General features: G+C 45.2%; 1 protein-coding gene across 7 annotated transcripts in view; it reads left to right on the top strand.

The window, feature by feature from the left end:
* TJAP1 (tight junction associated protein 1) overlaps nt 1–10827 on the top strand; it is a 40680-nt gene continuing 29853 nt past the window's right edge. For 2 of the 7 annotated variants that reach the window (XM_027641430.1, XM_027641436.1), the window contains exons 1-2: nt 43–157; nt 1158–1231. The gene's annotated coding sequence lies outside the window, so the exon portion shown is untranslated. The other 5 variants (XM_027641433.1, XM_027641432.1, XM_027641431.1 and 2 more) reach the window with 5 other exon arrangements.

Below are 10827 nucleotides of genomic sequence, written 5' to 3'. Positions count from 1 at the left end.
ACCCGGCGTGCCCCGCAGCAAAATGGCGGCCTGAGGCGAGAGAGCGGGGCCGGGGCCGGGCGGGGGCAAAGTTTGGGGCGGGCCTGAGGCGGGGCCGATCCGGGGCCGAACAGGCCGCAAAGTCACTGGGACCCCCGGCGGAGCCGAGCCCAACCGGGTCAGAGCCGGGCTGGGGCTCCGGGGGCGGGGAGTGGCGAATGCGACCGGCTGGGGACCGAGCCCCGGGCGGGGATCCCTGCGCTCCCGGGCCGCTCCGGCCTTCCCGGGCGGGCTTCGGGCGGTGGGGTGGGGGGGCCTTCCTACCCACGTGTGTGGCGAGGAATTGTGCAGTGCCTCGAGGACAGCGGGTCCGGGCGGGTCGCACCGCGGGCAGGGAGGGCTCAGCCCGGTGGGGCGGGGGCCGGGTGTTGGAGGGCGCTGAGGCAACAGCCTGGGACACGGGGAAGGGACGGTCCCCGTGATAGTCACTTCCTCAGCCATCAGGGCGTTAGGGAGCTCTCCCTCACGGGGAGGGACCTGTGTCAGGGAGCAGCGCGGGCAGGGAAGCGGGACCTGGACCACGCAGGGTGTAGCCGTGTCTGGGTGATGGGGAATTAGGGGGCGTGGGGGTTGAGAAGGCAGTATCCGTATTGGGAGCGCTGCTGGGATAGGAACTGCAAAGTGGAACAAGTCTGGGCCAGCACGTGTGTTAAAAGAACCAGAATATAACTGGCAGACGCAGGGCTGGAAGGGAAGAATCAGCACTCCTCTGGTGTCAGGCTCAGCAGGGGTTAATGGGAAGTTCTCTACCAGCCTGAACATTCTCTCTAGTGCAAGGGATGCTTCCTGCTGTAGGACTAGTGATCAACCTCTGGGAACGTGGAAGGACTTTAAAGGAATGCATGTGTACAGTAAATACTGAACTGCATCTAGCTCTAAGCTGGAGCACTCTACATGGAGCATAGTAAAACACTGAGTGCTAATACACAGATTTTTAGGTGGACAGGAGGTTGCACTGGTAGGTGTTGCGGTGTGCAAATGACGTGCGGCAAGGCTGAGAGTGACCTAGATCGGAGAGATACCAGGTGGATGTTGTCCACTGAAAAGAATCATCCATCACATGTATATAGTTCTGTGCCAGTGAAAGCTTTTCAGAGGTATGCATCTCTGTTTTACAGATTCAGAGAAGGAACCTAAAAAGGGCCTAACATAAGATGAAGCAATGAATCCTTGCTGAAGCATCAGACAGCAGGTAAGAAAGCCAGAAATGAGTTGATGCTGAGTCAGACTGCGTGCTTTTGGTCCCACTACTCGAATTTTTTGATAATATGTGAACTGCATACCTGAAAAACTGTCCCTCTCTGGTGTTCTCTGCATCATAGTAGGCCTATGTTGGCAGAATTGAGAGGCTGGGGTGTCAGTGAAATGGGAGTGACCCTGAGAAATTCAGTAAGAGTACCTGGGAAGAGAAGTTCAGTTAAAGTTGTAAGCCACTGCTCTTTACATGCCACCTGGAGAAGCAGCCTAAATCCTGCTCTGTTGGTGCTGAAGTAGCCATGCTCTCTATATAATCCAAAAGAGGTCTGCCCAGCCGTAATCCAAATTAAATCCTTCCTGATGAACCTGCTTTTGCAATAATTGCGATGTCAAAGTTCTGTTCCAGTTCTGTTCCAGTCTGTTCTGTCAGGTTATTTCTTCCACCACATTGTTTTTTCCACCCATATTGTAGCTGTTTCCCTGATGGGTGATGCAGATATACTGCTGGCCTTTCTGTCCTCTCCCAAACTCACTGCTGAGATCCGGTTTAGAGGTGCAGTTGTTTGATACCCAGCAGCTGGTCTTTGGATCATGCCTTTCAGTTACTTGTCAAGTCACATTTAATACAATTCCTTTCTCTTTTCTTCACCTTCTAGTGAATCACTGCAGAAAGCACATATATCTCAGCAGTGCGTGGCATACAGTGTGATTTAGCTTCTGGGTGTTAAATCTGCATTTTTGAGCTACCAGGTCTTAGCTGTGGTATCAGGAGCTTTTGGGTTTTCATTCCTTCCGAGGCACCCAGTGCTCTTGAAATCATGGGAATGCATTTTAGCAGGGCCAGCGGAGTTCCAAAGTGCAGCCCATGGCTATCTTCATCTTTAATATTAACAAGACATTGGGTCAGGAGGCGATGAGTTGCATGCCAAGACCTGTTGCCTCTTCAAACCAGCTTTCTGAACTAAAGATGACCTTGCGTGCTTTTCCAGTCTGTTTCAAGTTGTTTGTTGGCTCCTGCTAAGTCACTTGCTTTGCAGCCAACAAACCTGAATTCTTATCTCCACCATCCACTCTAAATACAATCATGTGGTGTAGCATGCAGGGGAAATAGACTATAGCCTTGAAAGAGGTGTACTCCTCTGCAAGTCTGCCTGCTTTTTGTCCCAGAGCAGAACTAATCAAGTCAGATGCCATGAATGATTTTTGGTCAGCGTGCTGGCCTGAATGGTACCAGAGCTGGCTTGGAGAAAGGGTTTGTGGCACCTGGTGTGGCCTATAAAACATTTTTAAAGAAGTGAAGAAGGCTGTTTGAACAGTAGCAAAATAAACAAATTTTAGTAAAATGCAACTGTATTTTTTCGTGGTTGTTTGAAGTGGATTTGATGCTTGTGAGTCCTGAAGGCTGATTATTTTTCTGAAGGTGAGCTGCCTAACCTGTTAAAACATCTGCTATGTTTTATGGAGGATTCACAGAAAACTAGACTCTCAGATTTCCATGTTTCACCATATCACAGTGTCATCCCAAGAAATAGTTCTGGAGGTTAGATCCTGGCGAAATAACCATGTTGTGTACTTGTTATCAAGGGCCTTGCTTCTACAGCATGGAGTGACAACAATAATGTAGTGGTGGCTAATAACTCTTTGTCTTTCATGTTGCTAGGAGAAATACAACATGTAAAGGTCTCAAATGAGCCTGCATGTGATACAAATTGAGGGTAGGATTCCTACACTAAAAAATGAGAATCTGGCTTGACACCTTTTCGACTCATCTCTGCTCTTTTAACTGGGCTTGTTGAGAACTGGAATTGTCATAATAGAGCAGATTTTCTCGACTGTTAGACTCAGTTAATGCTTTGAGAGTAAATTTAAGGTCCTGAAGCTGGATATATTCATCTCCTTGCTTGAAGGCTTTGGTTGGGAAGATATCTTCTTTCTGTGTGACACCCTGAGCTTTGGAGAGAATGAATGCCCATTGGCATTTATGCTAGCTGTGTATATTTCAAATCACCAGCTACTGGGTAAATACGATCCTCTCTGAAATTCATTTTACGCAGGACTGCAGAGGAACTATGTGTGTAATCTATGCAAACAGGGCTAATGCCTTAGGGCGTGAAATCTTCCATCCTGTTTCCCTGCCAGTTCCCCTACCTCAGGGCTTTTCCTTAGATCTAGATTGGCTGGGTCTGTAACTGTAGTAGGAAGAGTGCTACTTTTTAAAATTGAAGTATCTTTACAGCTCGTTGGAGGGGAAGGATGACACTGTGGTCAGAAGAACACCTAATTTCTGCACCATATTTGCTGTGTGAGTGTGTTCAGATCATTACTGTTTCTCACTCTGCTATCTTTGGTTGGAAAATATGATTAATGCCCATCTTACTGGGGATTTGAGGATGAATCCATTAGTGTATAGATGCTTGGATACTGTGGTGTTGAATGCTTTAGTAAAGCTTGGTGGACATGAGATGAAAAAGATATTTCAGGCCATGACTTCAAAATGAAGCAGACCCCTGTGTGATCCACTGTCCCGTGTGGTGAAATTGCTGTAGAGTGCAAGTCAGACCCTGCCTTGTTTAAGGCAGGTGGGCACTCTGAGACCTCACAGTTTTTCCTTTCCTATGAGCTTTTTGCTTGTTTTCTCTCACATAACACCTTGTCTCACTGAATCTTTTTGATTTAAATTAATATTTTCTCTTTTTTGCTCCTTTGTTCCAGACTTGGAAGCTGTTCTCTTCATTGTCAGGAAGTTCATGTATGGTTTTATGGCTCATATGCACAGACAGAGAGGGTCAAATGCAGCATCTTGCGGGCTGTTTCATATCTGGAATTACATGAGCCATCCTCTTGGGAGTGTCCTCCTGGGAGCTGTGCTTAGGAAGGAAATGATGGGGAAGGCCATGTAGGAGTGTGAGAATAGCATTGCAATGGTAGGAATGTAGAATAAGCATCACTTGGGTGGGCTCAGTTTTCCTCTGCTTTTCAACACTGCGGGGTGCCAAGCCTGAGGAAGACTTCTGTGCAGAGGTGAAGGAGCTGGCATGTATTCTTCAGTTGAGGTGAATGCAATTCAGTGAAACTGATAGGCATCAAACCGAATAATGATTTTAAAGTATTTTCACATGATGTCTAATCTGTGGAAATTCACTACCACATAATAGCACTCAGGCTAAGAGCTGAGCAGGATTCAGAAAAGATCAAGCATTTATGAGTGGAAATGTTCAGACTTGCTTTAGCTAAAGAACTTGTTTTAGAAGGTATATTTTTTCAGACATAGCCCAATCTCTTAACAGTTAAAGATTTGAAGAAAGAGCAATGTGTTCCATAATTCTCCACTAAGGCTTCTCGGTCCATCTGCTAAACCACCTTTATGTATTGGCTGTGTCAGGGGCAAGGTGTTGAATCACACTTATTTGCTACGTTGGGTTGCTCACTGACCTTGTCTTTGTGATAACTGCATTAGGAAAAAAAATCAAAAGCCACCAACCAAACAACAAATCCACAAAGCACTCCAGCTGCTCTGGTTAGACCTGATACTGGAGGATTTTAAGCTGATGAAGAGCAGGGTTCTGGGAAAGATAGTGCAGTCCATAGATGAGAGCTGTCTTACTGATGAATTTGAAGACATGTAGCTGTTGTCTCTTCATGCTGAGTGCTCAGGCAAAGTGCTTTCTGCTTCTTGCCTTTGCTCATAAAAGGGAAAAGAATGTGTGGAGTTCGACCTCTCCACGTTGCAGTCTTGTAGTGGACTTTGGAAGGTGGCTGGAAGGCAGGGCTTTAAGACTGTTCAGGTGAGTTTTAGTTAGTTGTAGCATAAGCCTCAATGTACTCAAGTCTGTGAAGACACAGTCTGTGTCCTCTGCTCCTGTCCAATCTGTAGATCAGGAAAATCGTCAGTGCTGCTTGATCAAGTAGGTATAAATTCAGTTTGATGCATAGGCCAATAAAGGTAATGGCACTGGCATGGAGATGTGTATAAAAAGGTGTGGTTTTGTAACGTGTGCCTAAATGCAAGGGGAACTCCTGAAGGAAAGAGTGTGTGTGGAGATTTTCAGAGCTAGGAGCAGGTTGTGCAAAGCTGAAGATCCCTGTATGGATACTGTCCCTATGGGCTTTTCTGGGAACAACATGTGCTTTAGGGTAAAACTTAAACCTTTTGTGGCAGGCCTAACAGCTATGAGTAAAGGGTTAGTGATGTTCAAAAAGGTTTTGTGCTGCCGAGAAAGTGAAATGGGTCAGGATTGGAAAGTGAGGTTTCCTGCGGGGGTTAGACTGGTTTTTAGGCACAGAGGATCTGACCAGCTGCTGGTGACAAGAGAGAACTGGTTTAAATTTTTGATTTCTAAGAATCAGCAAATTCAGAACTAGAAGTCCCACAGTGACCGCTCTGTGTTCAGTTGAGTTCTACATTTGTATTTTGTCTCCGTGATAAAGCTGGCTTTGGCAATGTTGTAGGAGTCCTAACTGGATATTCTTACTCTTGTGTTTTAGGTCTCAGTTGTCCACCTGCGTTAATGTAAAACTCATGCACAGATGGATGTGAAATCAAAGGGACAGATGAGGTGGTTTCTCTGACTATTGAGGAATTACATGTAGGCTCGTAAAAAGCCTTAGGCGAGTTTTACTTTATAGCATTTGTTTCAGAAGACTGTAAGTTATTTTCTCAAGATAATAATTAGATAATCATTGTGGCTGTAAGTTTTTTGACTATTGTTTTAGCATATGCTACTCAGGGTAACTGGCATATGTCTTGCTGCAGAAGCTTTCTACAGTTTCCAAAGATGCTTTGCTGCTCTGTCTCCTAAATCAGATTTCTTCCTGCAGCTTTGCTTTTCATTAGTGAGGACTCTGCTGCTGCCCAACAGAAAGGTTAAAAATATTCTAGGAAGATGACTTGAAATTCAGTGTATCTCACATAACTGAAAAGTGATTGCAGATAATTCTACTATTTTTCTTGTGTGTATTTTTATGTATTATTTTTTCCTTATTGAGAACTCTTCCTCCTTCTCTTTTATCTGTGGGAGATCCATACCCAGTGTATTGTGGGAACATTCCTTTCAAATGGAGGAAAAGAAAATAAAGGAAAATGACAAGACATTTGTTTAAAATTAGAATTGTTTTAAGTGACCTTTCTTGAGAATGGACTTCAAGTTTACATCCTGCCTTTAAGTGCTTTTATTTTTCTGAGCAGAAAGTGTCTCCTGCACTAAAGTATGCAAAATATACTTACTTGCCTTCTGTTATTTAATTTCTAAGCATTGCTTGCACTGTGGTTATGTGAATACTGGGAAATGAAAACTTTGCTCAGAAGGGTTTTCACAGGTAGCTGCATTTTGCTGGTGATGCACTCTGATAGTAAATGTCTGCGTGGGCACTCAATCCAATTTCTTCTAGGACTAGCACGGAGTGTCATTTTTGGCAAATATCTCGTACCAGCTTGGACTGATTCCTGAAAGCAAATCACCCTCGCTGGGCTGCAGAATTTTGGTAGATTCTACTTTATAAGTGTACCCATTTTCCCTTGATTAGATGATGCCTTTGCAAACAGGATCCAGGTGTATCTGAAATGGCTATAACGGAACTCAGTGTCATCGAGGCCCCAGCTGGATGGGGAGAGCTGTATTACTGTGCAGCTCTGGAGATGATTTACTACCTGACTGACAACTTGCAATATAAACATTAGTCCAAGCATGATCTTGTCCCAAAACCCCGCCTACGCGGGGAGCCAGGAGTCTTCCTGCCACGCGCCATAAATCGTTTATGGTTTGCTCATGCCCGTACATTTGAAAAACAGCTGTGTACAGGGGATTAGCAGTTTGCAGAAGGCCCGTGCGGGGCTAAATTAGGATCTCTTGCTCTGGTGGCAAATGCCAGTATCAGAATAGCAGGAGTGCTTCCATGCGGTGGAAGGCAATTTACTCTGGGAGGGGGGGGGGGGTGCAGGGTATCCCTGAGGGTCCAGCAGCCAGGAGAGGTTTGGATTGCAGTGTTCCAGTTAGAGCTCAGATACCTGATTGATAGCTGCCCAGTACAGTGGAGGTTAAACAAGTCATTGTTAGCTGTGTGGTTTTTAAATTTTAGTTATTTATTTATTATTTCTATGTATTTTACACAAATATATAGGCACAAAATGTAAGGGTACCTCTTCTGTCTCCTAGGAGCTGAAGGGTGATAGAGTTTTTGGGTCTTTTTTTTACCGTGCAAAGAACGGTTTCCCTTTTGCTAGCCCACGATAGCAGAATCAAATTATATGCAAGGCCATCTGGGGCTTCACAACTAATTTTAAGCTTTTATAAGAAGTTTTACTGTGCTACTTGGATTTATTATAGCTTTGCAACTTTCAACTCCCAAAGCAAAACTATTTTTGTACTGGCTGCGATAATTTAAATTACCTCCTGGAGATTCTAATGACTAACTTGTGTTTATGGTGAAAGCTCCCATTTATCCAAACCCTGAAAGCACAGCCTGTTTGGTAACTCTAAATGTATTGATGCTTTACACAGTGGTGAGGACATCAAGAGCCTAAAGTCAGTCGGTGTCTTCAATTCTTTCTGTAATGAAGAGAATATGCAGATTTTGCTGTACAGATGAGACTGAACAGTTCAGAGGTCTCCTATGTGCTGGCTGAAGGACCAGCTGCTGAGCTGCTGACCAGGAGATATAAGTAGATCATTTTCAGCTGGGTTGGTTTCTCATTAACAAATCCTTTCTTGGGTGGGTTGGGTAAGAATCTGGGTGGAATGTGTCAGCAAGGTGCCCCCTTCTAGAGGCATCAGCTGAACACAAGTGCTTCCAGACGGTATCATGAACATCCATGGAGCCATAGGCAAGGCCAGTGGGCTCTGGGTAAAGCAGGTGATTTGTTTCTAAAACAACGCAATTAGGACACTCTTTTGTTGAAGCTGCTGCACAGGCATCTCAAATAAGACCATTTTTCTGGAGCTTTCTGCTCTCCTCTGTTGTAGGTTTGGGGAGTAGCTAGAAGGGCTTCTCCTCGGCTTGTTTTAGTGCTGGAGTTGCCTCCATTTTTCTTACCGCTTTTGGTGAAAGGCTGTACAGTCTGAATCTTTGTGCTTTGCGGAGGTGGAGGCCAGATAGCACCAAATATATTTGTGGCTGCTTGTGTGGGCATTTTGAGATTTGGAAAGGCACTTTGCTAATGAGCTGTAGGTCATTTCATGTCAGATTGGCTAAGTTTCCATCGGGTTGGTTCTTTGTTGCGGCAATGCATATGGACTGTGCATGTTTAGGGATCGCTGTTACCTATCTCGGATGGAGAGGGCTTTCCTCCTGTTTGCTGCCTTTTCTCTCCCCACAAGAAAAAATAATCACCTGGGGAACTGTTAACCTCCAGATTGAATTAGGTGTTTTGCTGTTACTTAGACTTTCCAGAGGTATACAGAGTTTAGAGGGGGGTGTGGGTATTTGATTGTATTTCAAGCTTTCCTTCCTTCTTGTTTTTGTTGCTGCACTTGGAATTCACCCTTCACTTTTCTTGGGAACTGGTGTGAAGGAATTGCTGTCACTCGGAGCAAAGCTCAATCTGCTTGCCTTAAGGCCTTACCTCTCCAGATTAGGACTTTGCCTAAATTCCACAGGCAGCAGTTTGTTTATGAGCTTACGTTACCTGAATCTTGTGGGGTAGATCTGAAGGGTACCAGTATTAAGGGCAGTGGAAGTGTCAACTTAGCTGGGATAGGGGAGAGAAGGAAGGAACAGAGTTAGCAGTACAGTTAACTCTTCCCCCCCCCCACACCCTCCTTTCTTCCCTGTTTCCTCACCTGCCCAGCTGTGTAGTAGGTTAGCAGTACGTGTCTGTTCTTATTCTTATGAAAGTAGACTTTGTTCTCTGAAGACTGCTAATCATGCCCCATGGGGGTGTAATCAGTTATAAGGTATTTAATACAGTGCAGGCGGGAACAGGCTGCCTGGCCAGGCTGGCAGATTGCAACACTACAATTATAAAGGGCCCCTTTCCCCCACTCACCCGCCCACCAGTGGCAGGATGAGGGTACCTTGAAACAGTATTAAGTCTATGAAAAGTAAAGATGTAGTGGGGGAAGGGAAAGGAGAGGCTGAAGAGGCAGCTCCTATTCTGGGAAACAGGCAGACCTACATTCTGTGAGAGCTGCAGCCATTGCAGGTTGCACTGTTGAGACTTGTGGGAGTTTGGGTGCCGTCACCATCCAAGTGGATTGCACAGGGATGGCCTTTGGCAACATGTAAAGCAACAGGGGCTTCCGTCCTCTCTGAAATGGGTTTTCTTGTGGTGGCTGGGGTTGGAGAGGTATGGAGTGGTTAGAAGGGGAGAAGCCCTTTCTTCTGCATGCAGTGATTTAGACACCTAATCTGTCTGAGTGCTTTTGTAAATCCTGCCAGGCTTCTATTTATATCTTTGGATATAAATCTATTGGTAAATTTGGTCTTCCATGCCTCTGTCTTCCAAGTACTGGAGCTACTGCTGCAGCTTACCTTACTGGCTTAGAAGGGAATAGGTAGCCTGAGACTCTGAATTTTAAGGGGCATGTGAAAGTCTACTGGACCTAGTCTGATCTGTTCTTGTTACTTAATATTTTTCCTCTCTGTGAGGGCCTTGAAATGCACATGTAGGGTGTGGAGCAGCTGGGCCACAGCCTTATAAACCATCCCTGCTTCCTCAGCTTGCTAGATGCATCTGCGTGTTTCTCCAGTTTACGGCTATAGTGACCTTTCCCCTTTCAGGTTCCCCAGAGGTTACAGTGTGTCAGCCCTTAGTTGGTGCTCTCTGAATTTCCTGACACTGTTTTGTGTTTGCTAGATTCGAGTTGGAAATATTCTCACAGCAGTGCTCCTGAGAGTGTTGGCTTTCCTGCTTGGTGCTGAGAGAGCACAGTGTCAGAGTTGGCCCTTAGCACTGGGCCATGCATTTTTAGGGGTTTTAGGAGTGGGATAGTGTTTAATTATATTGCACAAAGTAAGTACAGATTCAGAATGTGGGGGGTTCACAATACAGACTTGAGAATTCTGTTGACAGTTTCACCTCCTGAGGCATCATCATCTTTTTCTAATCAGAGTAACTTCATATTTGGGAACTGTGAATTCTTTGGAAAGCTTTGGGATTTGTAGGAGTGCCACATAAAGGAGGAGTAGTGTTTTTTTTCTGACTAGAGCATAGAGTCTGTTCGCAACTCTAAAATGGTGAGGTTCTGAGATGAGAGGTTACCTGATGTCTTGGATTTTTGTACATTGAGTTTTTCTTCTCTTAATCACCAAAGTGACCAGGTGTCAGTGCTGTATGGGGAGAATAGTGTACAGTGAAGATCAGATCTGTGTCTATGGGCAGTGGACACAAGTTTTGACAGACGGATTTTGGGGTAATGAGGAAATGCATGTATCTCAGAGAAGCTGCTTAAGGTAGAATGGAATGGATGGAATGGAAAAAGACCTGGATCCTTCCAAGCACCTCTGATGACCAAAGTCAGCTTCTTATTCAGCTCTGCCCCCTCAGTTCAACATGTCTCAGTGTTACATTTGCCCCTTGCCTTATAGGAAAAGTCAGGGAAATTCCCTTCCCAGGCTACTGCACAGAGTTGTTCCTGTCCTGGACTGTGGCTACTT

Source organism: Corapipo altera, unplaced genomic scaffold, assembly GCF_003945725.1.
Source record: "Corapipo altera isolate COAL_440 unplaced genomic scaffold, ASM394572v1 48b, whole genome shotgun sequence".
NCBI classification, from domain to species: domain Eukaryota; kingdom Metazoa; phylum Chordata; class Aves; order Passeriformes; family Pipridae; genus Corapipo; species Corapipo altera.
The sequence above is the reverse complement of the archived record's forward strand: the minus strand, read 5'-3'. Positions and strand labels throughout refer to the sequence as shown.